This window comes from Bombus pascuorum, chromosome 12 (genome assembly GCF_905332965.1).
Source record: "Bombus pascuorum chromosome 12, iyBomPasc1.1, whole genome shotgun sequence".
Classification (NCBI taxonomy): Eukaryota; Metazoa; Arthropoda; class Insecta; order Hymenoptera; family Apidae; genus Bombus; species Bombus pascuorum.
In genome coordinates this window covers 10,190,619-10,215,157 of record NC_083499.1, presented here as the reverse complement: position 1 = coordinate 10,215,157, position 24,539 = coordinate 10,190,619, and the positions used below count along the sequence as shown (strand labels likewise).

At 40.2% G+C, this 24,539-nt stretch overlaps 1 protein-coding gene across 3 annotated transcripts in view; it reads left to right on the top strand.

Moving 5' to 3' along the window:
- The window catches only part of LOC132912653 (angiogenic factor with G patch and FHA domains 1), an 84,761-nt gene that overhangs the window by 46,067 nt on the left and 14,155 nt on the right, over positions 1 to 24,539 (top strand). Inside the window, exon 10 of one of the 3 annotated variants that reach the window (XR_009659249.1) lies at positions 11,774 to 12,305. The exons of the other annotated variants lie outside the window; for them this stretch is intronic. The gene's annotated coding sequence lies outside the window, so the exon portion shown is untranslated. Of the gene's footprint in view, positions 1 to 11,773; positions 12,306 to 24,539 lie in introns of those variants that run through there. 3 annotated transcript variants of the gene reach the window in all.

The following is a 24,539-nucleotide window of genomic DNA, read 5'->3' as shown; positions in this document are numbered from 1 at the left end:
TTTTACACGTTCCTGTGATAAAATTTCAGCAACACAGTGGTATAGTTTTATATCCGATCTTTTTATTTCCAAATTATTCGTCAATTATTATGAAACTTGAATAAATAACGGATAAACTAACAACGTGTTTCTGATATTTTTATTATAGATCTTCTTAACGCCCGATACGCTTAATTTGTAACAGATTTCTTTTACTTTAATATAATTAACAATCGTCTGATTTTCCAGACGCAAATTCAAACTCAAAGTTTGACGAAACAACGCCTCATACGCACCAATTCCGTTTAATTTGATTCGATGTCATTCAATTTAATAATTGCGCTGGTAAACAACAGAAACCTCGATACGATGAACATTTTCCTGGTGAATCATTCGAAGGCAATCCCACCCAAGTCGACCAACTTCCCAAAAGGGTCACCGCTTCATTCCGTTCGATATAAATCTCTCGATTAGAGCTGACGTTCCTTCCTGTCGCGTCGTTCGTGTCTTGAACGGCTGTTCACACGACATCAACCTTCCTCTTGTTCAGTCGTACACGTGTCCTTTTTGCGTCGAAGGTGTTGGTCAATATGTAGGTTGCGCGGTTGTTAGCATCGACTAGGGCCATGCGTGTCCACGAAAGGGCCGCCCAATCTATGACAAGTGGCTCTTCCTGTTTTGCACGTTAATCTAGCGTAGGAGGAAAAGCAAACGAGGTGGATACATCAAAACAAGTATACGGAACCAACAGTCTCTGTCTCAAGTATATTGTTAAGAGCTCATTCTATTAGTCTATTAAGATCGGTGGGAGTCTCATCTTATGAAAATGAATGTTCGAGGAATCGGACGAACGATAAAACTTCTTCCCGCATTAAAATAGGCTTGCACGTTAACTCTTACTTCGTATTACTTTAATTTTACCTTTGCTTTAAACGTTACCAACAGTGTTTATCGCGTAAAACGCAAAATACAAATTCATTATTTCCTGATATATTATTCATTATTTTTCTGTACTATGCAAATTAGCAAATTTACGAGAAATGACGAATTTAAAAGCAAAAGAGCATACGAAAACACACGTTGCTTAAAATATTCGTTCGCCAACAGGCTTGGAGCGAAAACAAAGATCAACTCTCGGACACGACCAAAATTCCGACCGAGACACGATCGACACGTGCGGAGCGAGCGGAAAGAGAACGCGCGCGCGCCGCTCGATCCTTATAGATCGTTTACCGTGTAATCCGGACGCTGTTGTAATTATACCGGGAGAATGATTGTAGCTGGTGTGCGAGTTCCACGACCAATTAGGCGATGCTTAAGCAGAACCGTGCGTGGACCTTCGATCCGGTGTCCCGATTAAAAGAAAGCCTCGCGTCGAAGCGAAACGTTTCGATCGCCGCCGATAATTCTTCCATGAAATGGCCCAGCGATCGATCGTGACCAGGCTCGGTACGATCGAGGCTGACGGGATTTTAATGCGTTCCACCGCGTGATCTATAATTGTTCGATGAAACGGCCCTTTCAGACGTCGACGATTGAGCGATTCAGGCTTCGCCTCGATTGCCGGGCATCTCTTGCCTCGTGAGTGTTCATTGTTTGGTCACTTGATTGCTAATGGTATCTTGGGACGGCGTAATGGTACGCTGTTACATTTTATTGATGTGTTTATGCATTTGCCGTGTGTAACGTGGCTTTAGTAAGGGCGGCTGTAGCTTGACCGAGCAAACGTGAAGTCTCTGACGTCAGAATTCGAGCAGAGAGGCATAGATAGGCATAAACACAGAGGTTTAGACGGGATTCGAGTTCCCACTACTTTACCCTAGTACAGGGCTTCTCAATATTTCATCGATCGAGACCTAGTTTCGAAAATGATAAGTTTTCCTGACCCACTCACAGATTACACGAGGTACAATTATTATCGAGAGTCGTTCGGCGAGCAATTAAGAATTGAGAAACTAAGCAGATAGTCATTTTTCTGCAATTTCCAACTCAATCGATTTTGAGTTGTTCATCCGACTATTTTCGCCGAGTAAGACCGTTTTAACGAACACGTGAACTACTTTCGTAGTTTAATATCTAACGCGCCTCGCTGAAAATCAGCTCGGGTTTCGAGTAAATTTCACGCGAGTTTTGCGTCTATTTCATATTTACAGAATACGATGTAAAACTTTGTCAATAAGGTTTAAATTATGCTCGTACTTGTGAACGGGAGTGTACATCTCCAAACTGGCGGTACAATAAAGATTGTTAATCGATGATGTCGCGAAACGAAACTGTATATGACAGGAAAAGCATATAGAATCGGTGCTGGTGTTTCTTTCCGATCACCGCACCATCTCGATTTCCTACGTTTATCGCCGAGGCTATACAAACGTTGCTCGTAATGAGTAGCGTTCGACTGGTTCGCGATAATCGGCCACATTCCCTCGATTTCTTCGCGGGAACCGCATGAAATCGATACGAAATCGGAGTTGGCGTCTCGATACGATGGCCAATCGGTGGAACGCGACGGAAGAATATGACTTCGATCGATAAATTATCAAAACCTTGCTGCGGTGCAAGTGTAATATCAGATAGTTGTGTCTTTGGCGTGCATCGAGAGACAAAACACGGAGAATATCCGTGCCATAAGCGGCACCAGGAACTGGCGACGCGACGCTGGTCTCTGCACCAGACGCAGCGAGATAAGCAGATTAGCGCCGCGCCGTTACCACGATTATCAAAGGGGGTCGCCTCTTGGGGCAACCAAGAACTAGGCGTTTGCAGTTCATTGATATACGAGCCTATCACGTTCAGTAGCTATACTGATTAATAAACTGCGGATATTTATGCAATTTCGTATTTACATTAGCACGACCAAAGAAACGTAATTTACATAAAAATTTATTTCGTCTATTGAATATCGCCTAACGGATATTTCGCTTTCAATATTTTTTATATCTCTACGTATTACGTTTGTACATTTTTGCTTTTATCTTTGTATTTTATTACCTCGTATCTTTATTTCTCTTTTCTCTATTTTTCTCTCTCTTCGATCTCTTGTTCGATAAAAACCGTGTACGAATAAATTTCACTTTGATTTTCTGTAAAAGCCAGAAATTGCTTCACAATGCAAGGATACATCGATATTGCCACTCTTATATTCCGTTCCATTATTCAGAGGATATGCGATACAATGTACAATCTCATAGCCAGTCGAGGAAGGTTTATTGAACTGAAACCATTTTCTTACGTCAGCCTTGTATAAGTAATTTTCAATAACGAGTTTCCGCTTTTGGATATCCGTAATCATTGGTCAGGCTGTGCTGAGTTTTTTTTTTTTTTTTCACTAATAAAATTACACTTTTGTTACTCTCCAGTTCCTCAATTATTTCGTACTTAGTCGCTACGGTTAGCAACTAAGCTGCGATTAGCAACTGTACATTGCGCGTTTCCGTCTGGCTAACATTAGCAATCCTATGTAAATGAGAGTTTACTGATAAATTTGATCTGAATGGCTGCATACGCTGTTCGAATAGTGAAATGTTGAGGCAATTTAAACCGCTATGTACGCTGCCTGCGATACCAATCCTTGAAGAACTAATCGGTAAATATACAGATACCGAATGTAAATTAATGTAGATTCATCCGTATCTTTTACCTTTTCTTATCATTTAGAAATATGACTATTACTGACAGCGTGTTTTTACGCAAATTCATATTTTTGAGAATACAAGTCAAGAGATAGAAGCACGGTAGAGAATTTTTGTTACCAAGTAAACTACATTTTGCATATTTTATATATTTCGTTATATTATTGTGCATTTCGTGCAATTTTGCATTTTCAAATTTCCTATAAGTACATAAAAATCCACAGTCTAATGATTATTTGCTATGTTTCTAAATTCACATTTTCTTTCGCTTTTCTAAGAATATAAATTAAAATCTTCGGTTTGATAATACCGCACCCGATGTTTCATTTTGGTAGAAAAATTTGTACGCTTTTGATACAATATTTAATTATAGTAATAATATATTATTATCTATATTAGCTTTATTACAAAAAGGTTTTTACTTCCTCTATTACGTTTCTTTTCCATAATGGATTATCTAATATCTTCGTCAAATTAATCAACTAATCGAACTCGTTATTTGCAATAAATAGCTTTTAGTCAGTCGCAAAGCTGTGAACAACATTATGTTCTAAAGTTAATGTATAGTTGCCTTAATATACCATTATGATGAGAAAATAACACGTTGAAGTTCTATTCTAAGGACCAAGATTCAATGGCTATGAACACGAAAGGCTGTCTGTCAGTCGTTGAATGCTGTGAAAAAACGAGGAAAGTGCATCAGCACCCTAATGTATTCTAAACCGAAACCGGTGGCCTTCTTCTACCTGAATGCTTTCCTGTTCTGAGAACAGGAAAGCGTGATGATCGATCACGTGAAATTTCAGCTACCGTAGCTCTAGTAACCGTTCATTCAGCTGGACGTGGTCGGATCGCCGTTCACGCTGTTGACGTCCACCTATAAATAGGTAGGCTCATTGAGACGGGTTCCAGAAAGTCGTGCCACGGTCTCGCTTCGGACGATCCTTGCCTCTTCCCGGGGACAAAAATATCGCGTAGGTGCACGCGATATTTCCACCGAAAAGGCGAAAGGGGAACGCGCGTGCTTCCTAATTAGAGCAGCCTATGAAACCAACGGACAGGAAGGAAATTGCCACGTTTCTTCGTGATTGTGATCTCTGTTATACGTTTCTTGTCTTCTAAGATCTTGGTGATATCGTTTTGGAATTAAGATTATTGGGTCGATAGCGAAATTTGTATTATACCGAAAGAGTGACGTATTTCCGATAAAACATAATTAAAAATATCGATAAATATCGGTTATGAATATTTGTACACGATTGGAAAGGACTATCTCTGGGTTAATTTCAATGGTAACTAAAATTTGTTTATTAAATTTCATCTGTTTTATTATCAGATTTGTTCGTTTTATTTCATGGAATTTATTGCTAGCGATAACTCGTAACTGTAAAATTTCACCAGTAATATTATCTCAGAAATTCGATAAATGAAATTCGAACAGAGTTCTACTGCATTCCTAAATGATAGTTAAGAAGCCTGAATAGCCATGCAACCTTCGTTCACATAATAATTTCAAGCATTTGATATTTTTCTTCCATCCGAACATTCTCCTAACTCCAATTACGCTTCTCTTTGCCTCTCCTCGACTCATTGAATAAAAAAATTCCATCAGTACCACAATTCTAAACTCGGCACGATTTTCCCAGCCGTCGAAGGATGATGGTCGATTAGCTGGAATCAAATCGAGAGAGCCAACTAGAAGCGTTAACGTCACATTGTGTGTTACGCGACGTTCACAGGCCAGCGTAGTTTCCACGAAGTCATTATTATTGCATTAGCCGGCGGCCGAGCACCGATTTGAATTACATATAAGTTTGCAAATTGGAGGAACGGATAATTACGGCGTGCACGGTTAGTCGGCGCGAACGTCCTCGTCCTCGTCCTCGTCCTCGACGTCGACGTTTCAAAACGACGTCGACGTGTAACGTCTTTCACGCTGAGTTGTTCGATAGTCAAGAAATTTTTACGTATGGACATTGACGTATACTTACGTTCACAAATGTGTGGATACTTTGGCCGATTCGACTTAACACGAATGTTACTAAAATATACCAATCAATGGGAAAATAACGAGGTAAACCAATATTCGTTGATTTCTTGTCGAATCAACAAATACGGAATTAAAAGTAGGAAATTGAAATTGTTTGCTTATTTATCGATGGCATGTTATAATTAAATATCGAAGTGTTAACCGATTTTAAATATTATTGCTAGAATTGGTCACGATATACCGTCTGTATCAATTTGGAAGAACCTTCTCCATATTATTCGTAGCTAAATAACCAAACTGCTCCGCAGTGTTTGACACTGACAGACAGCAATCTGCGATTTCTCAGTGTTAAGGCGTGCAGTAGCATGTGTTCAGCACGAGGTGATAACTTCATTTTCTTTAATCATCCGTAACTCAAAAACTAAGTTACGTAGGACATATGTTCGTACGTTTACTTTTCGTTTTTTTTTTTTTACGAGTGTGCAGGTAGATTCACCTCTTGAAATATAGGTATGTATTTATGACTCACTCTGTAGAAGATATTTAGCGCTACGAATTAAAGTCTTAGCGTTAAACGGTTTTTTATTGCCAACCATTCAACCGGTAATTAACTACAATTTTACTGCTTTATTTTAGAATCGCGCTACATCGCTCGCATTAAGCGTACATCGCGAATCGAGTCTAGATACCTCGATGAATCGACCTCGATCAACGAAGGAGCAGATTTTACGCGCGTGCAATTATCACGTTTCTGAACACGGACAATACCGATTCACTTCGAGCGGCGTTCAAGGATTTTTCGCGTGTTCCTGTTGCACACACAACTGGCTTAAACAACCATGTCAGATGAGAAAATGATGATACGTTCCGTAAATTAATCATGAATTAATCATAAACCCTCGATGTAATTTATACCGTGGCCAGCGCGGTTTTGAAAGATCCCTTTTTTCGGAGAATGTCATGTGGCTTTCGGAATCGCGTTACGTTCTCCTGTTGGAACATTTTATTGGACAGTGATCTATGGATTTATAATGATACGGTTGTTAAGACGGAAGGATATAATTTCTTCATTTTATTCGGGGCTTTGATACTTTTTGCTTTTTTAACGATTAAAATTGTAACAAAATTGCAAAGTACGCGGAATCTGTTCGCAGTTCCTCGACTGCATTTATTCCGACTTTTTACGTTTTATACCAAGGGCTGAGTCAAATGACGCGCTTCGGTATATGGAAGATACTTTCTCTGGAAAAAATAATGCCAATGATTTATAACTTATTCTAAATTCATTTAAAATACCTGTAAGTATAACGAAATGCAAGGAATGTCTGAAAGCTAAATTGTAGGTTTCGAGTAAAGAAAAATTGCGAAGATTAATGTCTTTTACAGGCAGTGCAATTGTATTTCGAAATCATTAATAACATTTAAATGCTCGTGCCTAATTTTTCTCCTTTCATCAAGTTCATTATTATAATAGGAATTCTTTCCAATTGCATCCTTCTTTTAGTAAATTGACCTCGTGTAATATTTCTCAGGCAAGAATCAAAATTGTCTAATCGTTTCTCTGACAAACATTACCGCAATTGTTCTGGCTGGAAATAGAAATAGAAACGAAATTCCTTTGTCCGTGGAAGACGAGGAGGATTATGTTGATTCGAAGCTGCAATTTGTCGTGCACGTGGATACTGTCGAGCGTACATAATGCACGCACGTACGCACACGCTGGTGTACATAACACGCACACGCGTACGCACGTGTAGAAGAGGCATCGGGCCGATTTAGCGAGGCAATCGGGCCGGGCTGGTAATTAGCGACTGTTATGTCAGCTGAAACTCGTCGAGCTCTCGTGTCTCTACAATACAATTCACGAATGGTGTTCCTTCGATGATTAGCTTTGAATTTGATAGAGCAGGCTTTAGATCGATGTTTAATATTGAAGTATAAGAAATCAATATGTAGTACATACGTTTATGTTTAGGAAAGAATCGACAAAATTAGCTAGCTGTCGATAAAAGAGCGAATGGAGTAGACGTGTTTCGATTAAATTCAATTGACGTGTTTCTAGATACAAATTTTTGAAAACTAAAGATCGTGTACGTTTAGTAACTTCTTTCAACTGTATCATATTTTTGAATCTTTTCCAAACAATGTGACTCACCTTTAAACAAGACACGAATCTATATTATTACATCGAATAAACATGAATTTAAATAGAATTATAGGTATGTATCTGACATAATATATTAAATTGTCAATTAATCCAAGAGACGATAAACGTCTATGAAAAAAGCCAAGAATACTGACATTTATAGCTCGTAAATACGTATTAAGACGTTTCCTGCTTTCCTACAGAGACGATGAAAATTTTACATTTATGTAATACGATATGGTCACACGAATTGGCCAAAAGCGTCGCATACACGAATAAGACGCTACAGCAACGCGTGATGGCGAGCGATGGTGAGACCAGTCAGTAGAAATAGTTACCGTAGCCATTGTATGTAGCGAAAGCGTTAAATAACTAAACAAACGGACCGCGAACCCACTGTTCGTAAACGGTGCTGTACAAGCGCAACAACGCGTACTCCTTCGGTTATTCGCGCGCGCGTACGTAATATGTACGCGAACTCGTCCGCGCGGGCGCGCGCTCGCGCTGCCGCGACCGCGGCATACACGTGTAACGCGATAGCTATGTAGCATAGAGTTACGCGAACCCAATAATACGTCTGACGGCTGTCTAGACGGGGCTACGAACGATCGGCCGTGTGCGTGTAATCCAGCGGGCGGCCACAACGGTGCCTCGTGTATGCGCGCCACCGTACACGTATACATACTTACATTAATGGTCGACCAGAAAGAGAGTGAGAGAGAGAGAGAGAGAGAGAGAGAGAGAGAGAGAAGAGAGAGCAATACGGTGAGTGAGAAGGGAGGAGCAGGGGGTTAAGTGCGTGCCGACTCGACGTATCCTGTACGTATCCTGCGCGCCTCCCGAACCTGTTAGACGCGAAAGGATTACACCACTCGCGGGGAGTAACTGGACTGACTTCAAGCGGGAACAAGCTTCTTTTGATACGGTTACGCTCGTGCGGCCGGCAGACGGGGTTAATCGAGTTTCATGCTTCGAGTGTGTTTGGGGATGTTGCAGAGGGGTGAACCACGGATCAAATAATGGGATATAAGATGCGGGAATGTTTGGAGAATTTTTCAGACTGCATTCTGCTTATGAACTCTCTCTTGGGTTTTGCGAATGGCGAGTTGTTACTTGTTGCGGAGATTTCTCCGGTCGTCAGGTGTTTAATGAGACGATTACTATAGAATGAAATGAGAATTTTGAAATTTTTACGTGTTAAGGATTTGCGAACCTGTTCTGGGCATTTGGTATTGGTGTTTCGTTGTTCTTGCTTGAATTTTTCAAACTCGATTTTTTCTTAGTATAGTATAGTTAGACTTAGTATAGTTTTTCTTCTTGTATATGATTCAAGAGTTTTTTCAATCGTTGGTTGTTTAGAAATTACAATTCCTCGTTCTCTTCATCGATAAAACGATACGACGATTTAACGATAAAAGCAAAATGAATAAATTTGATGATCGATACGATTCGTAGTGCATTCACCTCTCAGTTAGAGAGATCGTATGTAATTACTTTTCAAGGAAGATGCGAGACTCGAGATTCTTTTCATTATAACTAATCAAGTTTGGTATCCCCCTTTTGTTAGATCATCTCCGATACCGTTGGTACGACCAAACAAACCATAAAAGAGTATACTCATCAGTGAGCGTTATTGGAATATAAAACCTCAAAATGAGTTTAAGGTATCGCATTTACGCGACTTAACGCGTTATCTTTTATTATTAATCTTACGTCGTATAATTCATTCAGCTGCGCCTCTCTGTGGTCTAATCAATTAAATCTGTTATTCTCATCGAACAAATCATTTCCTTTCCCCGTTCCACCTCTCGCTCCCTTTGCATTATTTTATTTTTCTTTTCTTTTCATTTTGTCCCTATATTTCGCGTGTGTTACACGTGTACAGTGGCTCACAAAAATACTTCCGAGACTTTCATAGAAAACCTTTATCACGCGTATGTCGCGCGTTTTATATAAAACGTTTACAAATTTTATCCTTTCTACAATGAGACGCGACAGTTACGATTATACTGAAAAAATGTCAAACTAATCTGAAAATCTATATAGAAGTTACAAGATATTTATCAAAAAATTAGTATACAGAATTTGCAGAATATACAGAAATTAATAACCATCTTAAACATATGTGTACATATATGATTTTAGTAAAGATTTATTCATATAAAGAATAATTGTTTAAATACAATTTCATGCTCTCTGTGAAATATACATGTACTTGTAGCAAATATTTTGCAGCTTCTATGTACATTTTTAGATTTGTTTCAAATTTTATCGATACAATCTCGATGCATTTCTAATGAAATTTTAAAAAGTTTCGTATAACACGCACATTATAACAATAGATTCATAAAAAAGATTAATACGTTCAAAAACTTTCTACAAATGTTTGAACACTTTCGTCAGCCACTGTATGTTAACCCATGACTATATTGTGTGTCAAGTCTTGTGTAACACCGTATATACCAAGGATACGAGAAGTACGAATGCTACATGAGTACAGATTTACGCAGATAAATCGATTGAAAATGCATGATCTATGGCCGCGTGTTATTTCACGTGCTTATTCCAATCATTCGTTCAATTATCGATGATAGATCTGCACGCGTTACACTGCAAATTACACTGCGATGGAGCTTCATTACGGCACAACACAATCAGAGGGATATTTTTACTCTCGTTAATTATTTTTGACAGGCCAGGCAGATGGGTGGCTTGTAGATCGTTTCGATAACCGTTCCCTCCAATTTTGCTCGATTAATCCTATTAAACCCGATTTTTCCCAATCGCCTTCTTTCTTTTCTTTTGCAATTAGGTAAGTCGAAAGCTTGTTAGTTTATTCGAAATTGATTTGTCCGTTATTGTATAATTATCTCTCTTTGCGACATTGAGACAGAACGGAAATTCAGATTTTCTTGACTATTCTTTATAATTACATGGATTGATACGGGCATGTAAGTTTTGATATCTTCTGAACATTTTTTTTTTACTTAAGGTTCTTAAAGATCCTACCATTTCCTACAGAGTCTAATTAAAATTTATAGCAACACGACACATCCACGCCCATTGCAGGATTGTAGTCATTTATCAAAAGCTTTAGTTCATTATAGGTTTCTTTCTCCGTTAATGAATTTCTCGTACGTACGATTGAAGCTGCTTCATTGAAACCGTAAGGAGCTTAGTCTGCTTACGAAGGCTTAAGAAAATTACAGTTCGTTCCTTCGTATTATATCGTAGCTATGAAAACAAAACTATAAAGATACAGTCGATAAACGATAAAATAATATACAATTAGAACTAGAACTACGCGATCAGAATAACTTTATTCAAAATATCTTCTTCTCTTGTTAAGAATTCTATTGTTACCTAAGAGACGTACAAAAGACAGAGAAAACATAAATCAATATAAAAGAAAGGATGATAAATAATCAGGATCGATCTACTCTTATTAACCATTCCCTCGTAAATTAGTTCACTCGCACTAAATTCCCTATTTATACTTATCTTGAAACTATTCCGCGACAAGCTGAAAAATCCGGATCGCTTAATTACCCACTACTTAGCGGAACGAGTTTAAATTAAAACAAATAATGATGAATAACGGCGACCATTAAATTACACCATATGCGGTTGCCCAGTGAAAAAAGGACCGATAAATCCAGACGATATCTGGAAGCCCATCAATTCCAACATACGCTATAAACTATACATTCCCTTCTCTCGTTTCCTTTTCTTTCCTTTTCTTTTTTTTTCACCCTAATATTATACTATAAATCACAATAATAATACCTTGGTTCGTGTTCCGTGACGAAAAACGAACGCGACGCGGTTCGATAATAAAGCCTGCCGATTCGTGTGTTTATAGCAATTTACGTAAATTTATTACACGTACAAGGTATACAAAGGCTTAGAGAAAAGAGACGGTGAGCGCGGCTCTTGAAACGCGATATTGACGAAAATAAATCAGCATCGATGATCGACTACATGCTGCAGCGTTTGGAGAACACGGCTGAGACTACGTATTTACAGGGGAAACGTGACGTGCTGGCTCGATCTATAAACGAAATCCAGGAAAACACGAAAAATCGTGAGATCGAGCTCAATGGAGTGGAGAACGGTACGCCTACTTCCTCTCGGGATAAATCCATGCTCTCTAATCCATGCTTGAGCATTATAGAATGGAGCCCTTGAAGAGGAAATAGACGAAGAAAAGAAAAAGATTAAAAATCTAAAATGAAATGGGGAAAAATGAAGAAGATCGAACGAACACTGTGGAACCTGTTCGTAGAATGAATCAACGAAGATCTTCTTCTCACGCCACTGGACACGTCGTTGGTCGCTGGTTGTAGATAGTAATCGTAATTACACAACCATATAGTTGATTTCAGGCGTAAAACCAGACGTCCATCTTCATCTTCATTCGGAGGCCTCTTATTTTGTTCGTTCTTTGCTTTTCCTCTTTTCCACGTCCTCGCGAGAATTTCTTTCATCCTTCGATGTTCTTCGTCTTTTTCCTCTATCAGTTTTATCTTTGTCGTTTGATTTTTATTTCATTTACCCTTTATTTTTTTTTTTTTTATTTTCTTTTTGACAGAAAGGAAAATGATCTTTTTATTTTGCCTCTGATTAAGTTAGAAATAGTACGCTTCATAGTCTTTTGATGTTACTCGATCGTTTCTTTCTCGGCAAAGAGGGATATTTCGAGGAGTTTTATTTTTGTGATTAGATCGGAAAGTACTTTGCTTGTTTTCATGAAAAATAATTTGTGCTTTTAGATTTTTCTTTGCGATTAGAAAAAGCATGATTCAAAGATTCTAATATCTTTCTTATTGTCGATTTCTTTAATTTTCTTCTCGGATGAAATGACGTTTCCACGTTCGTATAAGACCAGGATAATTATCGATACGTGGTTGATCAGAAAAGTATCGATTGTGCCGGATGATGATAAATACCTGAACATATGAGTCATTAAGTGCGCCTTTCGTATTAATATGCTTAAATTCGAAAGATTATTGGGGATAACGATGCGAGATTGCTGCGTATGTTACGTTTTAACGAGCATTTTAAAACGGTATTAGCGTTTTAGTAAAAGTTCGTTCATAATTATAGTATAATAATATATTGTAGGTAAGATTCGTTAATCCGAACTTATTAATAGAAAAAATTGTACTGGGAATTACTTCGGTGCTTATTAAAATGAACAAAATTCTAATTTTCAGCAAATAATTTACAAATTTCTTTAGGCTCACTTTTTCCTCATTCATCTCTTATCCTATCCTTGTTCGCGGTTTCTTCGATCTTCTCAGTATTTATTAAGTGTGCGTTGCTCTCTATATTCTTCTTCTCATTCTTCATATAAGTATACTTCTGCTTTATTCCTCGAGATATGACAATGATATTAATTATCTCTTCCTATCGATACACATACGTATTCATGATACAATATTTACAACACAAAAATATTTACAATTGCAAAAATCATATAAACAAGTTTGTTAATATTACATTTTTATTTTCGCACAGACAGAGATACGACCGTGTTTATGTCTCTGTTTTCATCATAGCGGCTTATAGTTAGTTCTAATTTACTATATCCCGTGTATGTACCTAGGTACATGTCAAAGCAGGTGTAATTCTTGCAATTCTCATCTGTATATCTGTACAGTCAAATAATAAATTTGATAAATTGTAGAATCGATTTGTTTGCCTTTTAAAAAGATTATATTGCTCGAGTGATAAGGTCGTTTGCCAAGAATCACGTCGGTATCAATTGGAATCGTTGGATGATTTGACCGCGTACGTGTTGGAGCAAAAGCAACGACAAAGGGCGGTCCGTTCGGCGCAAAAATACTCGACTCGAGCGTCCCCCAGGCGAGAGCAACGGGTCGCGGGGATCGCGTTCGCAGTTGGATATCGCCCTTCCCGATCTCTGATTGCCGGAGAGTTTGGTTTCAGCGTGCGCTCGTTCTCTGCCACGTTCATATCGAGTGTACTTCGCCTTCTCGTCAGGATGCGCGAGCGCGCACCCCGTGCGCCGTGCCCGTAGACTAATGATTCCGTCTGAGTGGGAAATTGACCACTAGGGCGCTAAAAACCTTCGGCCAGCGGCCGAAGAGAACGAGAAACGAGCACCGGTCCATTGTCCCGCTGGCCTTAGTGGCTTTCAGTTTTTTAACAGCGCTTTACGCGAAACCTCGAGAAAGCATCTTCCGGTAACGGCGAACGAGAACCGCGTGGAAACGTCGACGGTTACCCTTTCGCTACTTTGACGCTGATTTCAGTCCACTTGTCATTGAACATTCGTTGAACGTGAACGGCGAGCATGACCAGGATTACCGTTGTCAACTATGAAACTTTAGTAAAGTGCTTCGAATTAATCGTATGCAACACTCGAATAATCGTAGTGCTAAGAATTTACTATGCAAGGAACATAGTCGCTCGTGGCAAGTCAAGCGTGGCTTGTTCTTTGTAGAGTAATCGTAGAAACTTAACTAAGAAGAATTATAACCACTTATCATCGAAAGATTGTTGAAGAACTAACTATTTTTCTGGATCGCCAGCTATCATTAAAGATTCATTAGAGGGCGATTGTAGTGGTTTGGTACTGACCATTCGTAGAATACAAAAAGATACTCACACTTCTCATTGAAAGCCACACACAGGCAATTGTCATCTATCATTGGAGATTTATTATAGGGAAACTATAGTGGAATATAATTGACCGTCGTGTACAATGTTGTTACGTACAATGTTATGTACAACGACTAGTCACTCGTAGCGTTATATCGATAAGAATTTTTCAGATGTTGATCATATTTTGCAAAGTATTCGAATGCGTTAAATTAATGTGCGGAAGGCAAAGATGGGAAAATAATGGTACGTACTGAAGGCTTGAAACCTAATCAACTCTTAATTTAGAATCGAAATAGAAGAAATCGTATCGAAATTCATGATATTCAGTTTCATTCGTCCAAACACATAACTTAAGAGTCTGATTCTCTTATTAAAGGAAGTGGCCGGGAAAGAATAACGTAATTGATGAGATTGCGCGTCTCGGAAGCGGAACACGACATTAAGCTCGCGTAAACCGCGGCCCATCGCGGGAAATCATATTTATTGTGACAACGTTTGTATTGTTATCGAACAGGCCATTCATTACATCTGGCGAGGCTATGATTAATGGCTGGCGCGAAGATAAAATGTGGGTAATTGGGGTCCTAAGTTCAGCGCACGGCACGGTGATGAATAGTAGAATTCAGCATAATTTATAGTCGGCTAACACCCTGTCCGCACAATACCCACGACCGTGAAATAATGGCCAAGATCTAGCCCTATAGCGGATGGAGCGGATGGTTTCCGCGAAAAATTCGCTGGATCGGCTTGTTTTAAATACAGATTGGTGTTCGTAACAAATGACGACCGGCAGGCACGTAAAACATAAACAAGTCGTAAATCACGCGGACTCGTGAGTCGCCCGTTAGACATTCCTGATCTTCGTTTCGCGATACTACTCGAGTCCAATGGCGATTTACTGAAATCCCATTTTTTAATGAAATTTCATTCTACGACACTATGAAACTTATAAAGCAAATTTACGTTTATTTTTACCATTTTACGTTGTCTGTACTTTCTTTTCCTATTTTTTGGTATCTCTGCCAATTGCTAAGAGACACGAATAGCCTAACACCCTTCGCTAGCACTCCATTCTCAAACACTAACTTCAAACACTTTCCTTTCGCACGTCCAACTCTCTAAATCGACTACTCTTCGTCCATATATTTATCGCTCTTTCCCAAACAATCTCAACTCGCTCCACGTAAATCCTGTCATTCCCACAATTTTACTAACCATCCATCAGCTTTCTCTGCCACGTAGAAAACCAAACAATGTACACCCTCGCAACGAACGTCTCTATTCTCTGATATCAGTCCTCGGACGTTTGCAATGTGAAATGGCAGCTTTCTAGACTCGAAAACGTTCACGTAACATCCTTAATCTCGACAACAGATCCGTTCTTTTTTTTTTTTCTTTTTTCACAAATCCATCGTTCCGAGAAACATAAAGTTTGCGAAACGTAAAGAGACAGCGAAGTACGAAAATACGAAAGACGGAAATAAAAAGAGAGCGAGAGAGATGGAGAGTGAAGGACGCGTCTGCCGAAGGATCCTACGTATGCGCATCGTTAGAGAGCGGGGCTGTCAAGTTGCGCAGGTGGCCACGTTGGACGTGGATAGATGTGCCACGGCGTGGGCAGCAACGAGCGTAGCCCCTGGAGGCGGTCGGCCGAGTCTCTCCCTTGCACGACCGCCTCTCGGTGTGTTCCTGCTGCTCGCCTTTTCCAACGGCCGGTGCTACTACCACCACACACGTTCTCTCTGACCGCCTTCTCTTCCTGACTGGAGAACTCGAAAAGGCCATTCCACTTCGGTCCACAAGCCCCCGGAAGACTCACTCCCGGCACACGTCACTCACTCGCTTGGGTCACCGCGCGGTGTTCCCCGCTCGCTTTTATTGCATATATCGCCTCGACTTCTTTCCTTTTTTCTCTTCCCGGAGCAACGAGTCGGCTAACTGGTACACTCCAATCACCTGCATGCACGCCATCGTACACACACTGTGTAGTAACAAAGTAACAAGAACGAAGGGAGAGGCAGAGAAAAGGAGGAGATGGAGGAAAAGGGAAAAAATATATCGAAGGCAAACGCACGGCGGTCGCACGAGAGCCGCGTCCCGACGTCTGACGTGGATCCGCGCCGGCGGTAATCATCGGTTGCGATCGCGTGTTTGTCTCGCGAGGATGTTGCTTGAGAAGCTGCTCTCGCCTCACACCCTTTTTGCCTCCTTTCGAACAAGTTGCAACAGCAGGACGACCAGGCTCACAGGATACGTGTATAAATATGGTATTTTTAAGGAAAAGGGTTGATTTGGTTATTTTTATCCTACATTGTACTTTGCTTCTGGCTTTGTTTGGCGTTTTTAAAGTTTTACTTCTTGGCGACGATTTTCTTTTGTAAGTAGACCGTATTTCTGCAGCTTGTTGAAATAGAACTGTTTTTTCTGATCTTTTAATACGCAGGAAACATACGCAATTACGGTCTTGGTACGTTAAATGGTAGAAGTCCATTCGTCCGTGTGTGAAGACACCGATACGTTTCGAAGATCGTCGATTTAGAGATATCTACAGAGATGATCTCATTTACCGTCGAACCTCCTCTCAACTTCTTAAAAGTTTCTTAACAAATTTTGTTCGCCGTGGCTCTTACGTTAGCTACTACATAATATAAACTATGTATTGTATATTAAAGCTCAAACACGGTAGAACTCACCTTTTGTATCGGCATACACAGCAATCAGTGTCGAAGAATTCAATTTGTGACATCGAAAGACACTATTACATCGTGGAATCATCCCGTAACGTCGAAGGATTAATATCACCCCCCCCCCCAAAATCCCACAACGCATAAAATTAATACACCGAGGAGTCCTGTTTTGCGGCCAAGTTTCAGGACAAAATACAACACACACAAGAATACACAAAAATCACGCTCCAATGCGACTTAAACCCAAAAAACAAAAAAATAAACGCAAAAACCGAAAATCCACGACACATATTAGACCATGGCTACGTCGTACCGACGCGTATCGGTACTTTTGCCTAAACACACTATACTCAAATTCATTGTTTATTGTGAATCTCAAAAATGTACAAAAAAATCAAATATTGGCTAAATAAACTATTTAAAAAAAAAAAAAAAAAAGGATTAATATCATCTCGTCATACTTGTAAAAAGGTAATATTTTAAAACGTTAATCAGTGAGTAAATCGTTTAAGAAAACTACGAATCGATGTTCTAAATCTATAGAATTGCGTATAGTTCTTCGCGAATGTCATAAATTCACATTTATTCGACATATTACGATTATAGTTATCCAAGTTTACAAAAAGAGGACGCAATTTTTCCAGAACTTACGTATTCCATATCCGTGTGAATATTTTACAGACATTCCATCGTAATCTCTGAAAATTCCACCTCACATCGTTCGCGAAACGTGATCGCACCAACCATTGCTCGAGTTCACCCAGCGTCGCCCTCGCCACGCGAGGACAACGCGTTTCTCGCCCGTACTATGCAATAAACGCGATGTGACAAAGGGTCGCTGAAAAACTGATCCTCCGGAAAGCCGCATTTGCGCGGGGCTAATTAAGCCAGGCAACGCAACGATCAGCCTAGAGCGACGCCGATGAGTCAAGAAGTTTAACGGAGCCTCTCCAACCCCTTCTACGTCGTCTCGTATATCGCCAACCCCTTTAATCCCATCTATCTCACTCTCTACTCACTCCTAACGTACGAACATCAGGCATCGCGACAAAGAACGAGAGGCTGACGAACAGACAAACCGGAGCAGAGGCGAGCAAAATATACAGGGTGTGACAAAATATGTCGTTTGTTTTGGTTCGGCGGTCTTGCAGAGCAGGAACACAGTGCTGCGAACGAAACAGAGAGAAGGATTCGTCAGCTGATTCATAGATACCGGATGCCTGTTTCTAACTGTAGTAGCGCAAGATAAAAGCGTAACAACTTGAAAAATAACGATATCGCCATACGTGAACTTCCTTCGACGCGTAGAATCGGTTGTATAAATATTTTTCACATATTTTGTGACACCCTGTATAGAGGAGCAAGGAAGTGCATGCAGACAGAAGCACGGCACAGTCAGCCAGCCGGGACATATATCGAGAACATCCACGGGAACAGGGACAGAGAGAGAGAAGGGTGAGGTTCAGGGGTCCAGCCGCGCTTGAAACAGGGTAGAAACAATGAAGATTTGAAGGGTTGACTCGGGCGGGGGGATCAAAGGTTGAACGAAGGGGTGCACGGGTTTCAACAGCCCTACTGAGTGGCTATTAGGCACCCCCAAGCCAAGCAAGAGCAATTTGCTATAATCATTACCATTCAGGATCTCCGAGCCGAGAGGGTCCGTTTCTCCGTGCGTCTCGTGCCCTCCTTGACGAAGAACACCAGTGTGCCGTTGTAACGCTGCTCTACCGTCCTCAATGCCCGGGTAATATCTGACCAGCGCTCCCGCGGGAAACGCCGCTAACCTCGTCGTTGCCTGCTTCGTTTCGACGAAACGTTTCCAGCTCGTTCGAGGTTGCCGTTCGCGCGAGAATAGCAGACGATGGAAATTTTGTTGGGTTTCTTTTTTCAAAGGTAGGGTGTTTTCTAGATTTTTGATTTATGGTGTTAGCTGAACTTTTATCGAGCGATACGAACGGTATCGTCTTTAATTGGACGTCAAAGGAAATTAGGAACCAGAAAAGTAAACAATTTTAAGTATTTATCGAGTAGCGTAGCTTTTCTTAAATAAACTCTTTGCTTTCGCATATTCAAAGAAGAATATTTCAAGTCAAGTAAATAACAAATTCGCGCTTATCAAGATGTTTCGTATTATATAAAATCGAGTTACTTCGATTCGCCAGAGAAGAGCTACTTTGAACGTCGAGACTGCAGATAAAAAGGTTCGTACCTCGTGCCAAACCAGTTTCCTTTCAACGAAAAATTAACGAAATTCCCAAACAACCAGTCTCGAGATGGCAACGATCGTAAATATTTTCCAACGTCTATCTACCTTTCCCTTGATTCGTCTCACAGAAAAGAAAACAGAGAAGAAGAAAAAATAAGGAAAGAAAGGTATTTGCGTGGCCGTGGCACGATATTTTCCCCCGTAGCCGCTTTGTCTTGGCACTTTGCCCCCAAGAACGGAACAAGGGTACGGATCAAGGTGAGGAGGAGCTGAAGGGAGAAGAGGCGAGGCACAAGAAGAGAAGAAGAGAGGACGTCAGAGTATCTTGCAACGACGCTGCATGCAGCCTCCCAGCTGCACCCGCGATGCACCTGCCTCCCTTCATTTTGCAGCGTGCCTCTCGCGGAGAGACTTTCCAAGAAACCCAACCACTCCTCGCACCGTTTTTCATCAATTGTTCTTGCTAGCACATTCATGCATCCTTTCCATCCCCCCTTCGCGCCGCAGTTCGACTCTTTTACCGTACACACCGCCACCACCCTCTCTTTATCTGCCTCCGCTACGCTTTCTCACGCTTCCTTCTCTATCCTTCTTGTTTCCTTTCCCCTTCAATTTTTCTTCCACCCTCGACATTCTTCGGTTGTTCGGATACGCGGTCATGTACTATCAACGTCGCGTTACGAAGCACGTAATTTCTCCGATCGATGAGTTTTCGCATTTAGGATGAGATTTGAGTCATTTCAACGTAGACCGTGTTCGTATGTAGGTTGCTTTGGCAAAAGTCTCTTTACAGAAAGCGGCGAAGGGTATTTTGGCGATGACGGTGGCGAGCAAACTACGCATTTTTATACAGATTTATTTCGATAGAACTTCATTTATGCGAAGCCCATTTACTTCAACGAAATTCTAGCGAACGTTCGATTAAACGAACTCTCGCGAGTTAAATCGGAGAGTACGTTCACGCTCGAACTTGTAAAACTATACTGGACGATAGTATACAGTGCGGTAGTACATCCTTTCATACATCCCTAATTATTTCACACGTTCGACGAGTCTCTTAAAATACGAAAAAATCGAATAAAAACTCTACGACGAACGAAGCACTTGGACAAAGCACAACCCTCCTTTACGTAGCCAGCATCCTAAACTCATGGAAGCATGAGAAAGTATCGACGACAAAAACAAACATCTCTTCTTAACGTTACCAAGACTCGTCTCGGCTCAACAGGAAGAAATCGACGGCGTCGTCGTCGAAGCGTTCGTGGTTCGACCATAGCGAGACAAGCGAAGAAAGAGTATACATGTGAAACATTGGCGAGAGACAGATGGAAAAAGAGAAGAGGATACGTGGACGAAGAGAGAAAGAGAAGAAGAAACGAATCGGTAGATCGGCTCGGCAGGTTACACGTGGATGCGAGATCGGCGTGCTCTAAGGGGAAGCAATCAGGGTCTGGTTGGCTACCTGGCGCAGCCACGGTTATAAAACACAACCGAGCCGGGGACGTTTATCGCCGCCCTAAAGGTGAATTCACTCGGTGACGTCGCGACCGGACTCGAGAGGAGAACTCGCGGCAAAGTCTAGACTGCTGGCAGACGTGGCAAAACGACGATATACAACATGCTCGGGCCCAAGCATGCTGCTCTCTCAGTCGGCCGGTACCATGATTGGCTCTGCCTTTACACAAACGACCACAAATACCTTGCTACCAGCATGGACTCATCATGGCCATGAAGAGGTAAGCGGCCAGTCCGGATAGGTAGTCTTTATTATCATGCGTCCGCGGACGCGTATGGCTAACGTACCCGACCAACCAATTACGCAATCAATGATTGACTTTCGTTTCTATGTCGGACGTTCACCCGAAATTTTCTTCCGCCAGCAGGTTTATTATATTGGGAAGATCAGCTGGGTTATTCCGATACATTAGCAGATGGATAAAAATTGTTATTTGATGTAGCAGTGGATTGGCAAGTATCGTCGTTTTAAGATTTGTTCGTAAAATTTCAGTAAGCTTTGTATTAAGCAGCGTTGTCCAAATTATTTCTTGGCCATTATTTTTAAGCGAATGTCTTACTTAAACGGGACACTAGGAAACGAAAATTTTTGTATTTTTAGCATCGATATACGCGCAAATAGACGATATTATGAAAACGTTCGGAGTATGCAGAAAATTAAAAGCGCTGTTTAAAACGTTACTTGGAAAGAATGATCGGAAACAATTGTGTAATTTCTTTTGCGTTCATTAAGACGTTCTCATGTTGCGAGGCAATATTTTTAGGCGTTTAGATGCCTTCGAGATTGGAGAAAAAATAAGACGGTCGTGGGTGTTGTTATGCGAAACAAGCCCAGTCCTTCGTATAGTTTATACGCACATGTTTTTCTCAATTTTGCGTTCTTTTATTGGGATTTTATCGGTATTTTTCGAGCCAAGCTCTCATCACTTTTCTATTAGGAAAATATAAATGAAACGAGCCAAAGTCATCGATATGTTTTAATAAATTATCGCAATCGATTTCAAAATCACGAAAATCATGAGTTTCGATTCAAAGTCCAATCGGAGAATGGAACAATTACACGATATGTAGACGATACGTAATAAAAAGTTGAAAGTATGTATTTTTCGTCTTTGATTCCAGAAATGCAAAAAGTCTCGAGGATAAAGGGATCGTTCGTTCTAAATTGTTCGTTTCATTCGCGTCATCGAAGGAATTTGTCATTTCCATAATTTGATTGAACGCTAATATTTAACTTTAATGATTTTACATTTCGTTCTAACTTTGACTTCTAACTTACCTTTAAACGCGGATACGATACGGAGCGATACGATTTTGACCTGGACCATCTGCATAAATCTGCTACAGCGTTCTGAAACGAAGAAACGCAAAGATTGAAATAAAATCGTGGCAGTAAACGAGACAATTTCTTTGCAACGAGATGGTCGATTCGGGTCGTGATCCTGGCACTCGTATTATGTAAATCGCCGCGCGACAAAGTTCGTTAAAGGTCTTGGAAGTACGCTGTTGACTTACATCACGATGCCAAGAAGTGCATCGATTTTGAGTTAATGTTACGGTGGATCTGATATGTGAAATTATGAAGATTGGTTCACATGCATAATACATACTGCACAAAGAGGAGAAGAACGAAGGGGAACAACAGCAGGCGAAATCGCAAGAAGAAGAAGAAGTAAAAGAAGCCAAGAAGAAAAATAAATAGAAGAATAAGAGATAAAAGGAGCCAAGAAGATCAGGTACATCTTTGAGTTTCTTGAATACTTCTCCAACTTATTTCTTTTCTCTCTTTTAGTGCTTCTTTTGTTCGGATTCTTCTTCTTGTTCACCGAATTTATTGCATGACCAATCATTGGACTCCCTTTTGCACAGCCACGGAAACGTTCTTGGGTTGCAGCAAGTTTCTGCTCGCAACTCGGCCTGTTACTCTCGCGTTTGCGGAGACGGTTATATGTAAATGAGGAACAGAGAACTCGTAGCGAAGATCGAAGTAAGACCGCGACCGACCATTCCAAGGGCATGTTTAAGGTCCAAAGAACGTTGCAACCGAACGAAATATTAAATATTAATCGTCGTATGAAACTTCCTTACGGCAGATACATCGGCTCGTGAACGGGGTTGTACCAAGTTTTTATGGGTGTATCGAAGTAAGTCGTATGTCGACGAAGTTCGACAAGACAATGGAGATTAAAGAATTTCTCATAAGGATTCCATACGATGCAGGAATTTTTTGTATCGAAGATCGTATAATACTGTGCCTATACTTTGGTACTAGAATTATCGGCGACTACAAGAGTATGAATGTTTTACCAAAGGAATCGAAGTGGAAGATACACAGAGGAATACATTAGAAACAACTGTACGTAGGTATATTTTGCAACATTGATAATTTACATTTCTCAGAGAAAGTTATTCAAATCCTTCTAAATGTAATTATGAATTTGTAATTTTACTACGATTACTATTTTTTTTTTTATTTAGTAGTTCTTTTTTATCTAATTGTTAAAAGATTATTCGACCATTCGATAACGAAAGAATATTTTTTTTTTCGAAAACATTCTTTAAAACCGTGAAAACATCCGATATGTGGAAAAGAATAGTTCGTGCAGTCATGAAAATTCGCGGTTTGAGCAGAAAAACCGCAACCGGGTGTGTTGGTAACGTTTGTTAACGCACGTGCGATCGCGATGTTAACCCGTGGCAGTTGCTTAACTCTAATATCATATTCTTAACACGACGTAGAATATTGCATCCCCATCACGAGGGAAGCGCACGGTGAAAAATTAAAACAGCATTCCGTGCCTTATAAAGAGTTCTGTTGTCTCGTTACGCGGGATGCACGAGAACGTGCATGGCGGATGCTGTTGGTGCACGTGTGCAGCGTAAATCTCTTAACCTTACTGATGTGACCGTGTGTAGAGGAAAGAGAGGAAAGCACTGTGCAGACATAAACTCAGGAATGGGAACAAACACCGTCGGACAGTGTTCGTTGCAAAGAGAAGCGAACTTGCAACGTTGTTGGGCCCGGCCAGAAAATATCGAGGGCTGAAATAATAGCGAAGGAATAGAGATCTCTCCTGCCGAAGAACTCCGATATCCAGTTAGTTAATATTAACGTGCACGTACTGAGAATTTCCAGTTATCTACGATTTTCTCAATTTTAGTATAATCGAACTAGTTTCGAATCGGTTATATTTTCTAATTGCTTTTAGTAGATTGGTAGTAATTTTGTTTATGCAAACGTCTATTTGTATGGTTGCAACTAAAGAGATGAAACTAAAGTTTTGATGCACGTAATAAATGTTGTTAACAAATGTACGGTAAATGGTAACGCGATAATTTAATCAGCGTGTACGTTTAATTTCTCAAACAGAGAATTGTATTATTTTGGAATGCGGTTTAGAAAGAGAACAGGTAGTTTATTTTAGATATTTTCAACATATTCCTCGGATTTTTCAGAATGCTCTATTATTTATCACTCGTTTATTATTTCCTTTATCCAAAGAGTTGATAAAAATCGAAAAATAGATGGGAAGATTATGCAATAATCATATTGAAAGAACGATGGATACAACTGGGTTGATGCAAATTTTTCGAAAGAATATTTGTTCGCAAAAACACTTTTGTTGATATCTGAACCTACTCGATGCGAGGATACGATTCATCATTTCGGAGTTAAAGAAACAAACGCCAGAAAGATTCGGTGGTACCGGGTAACCGGTTAAAAATATGCAAGTATCTTCGATTGTTCAAAGCT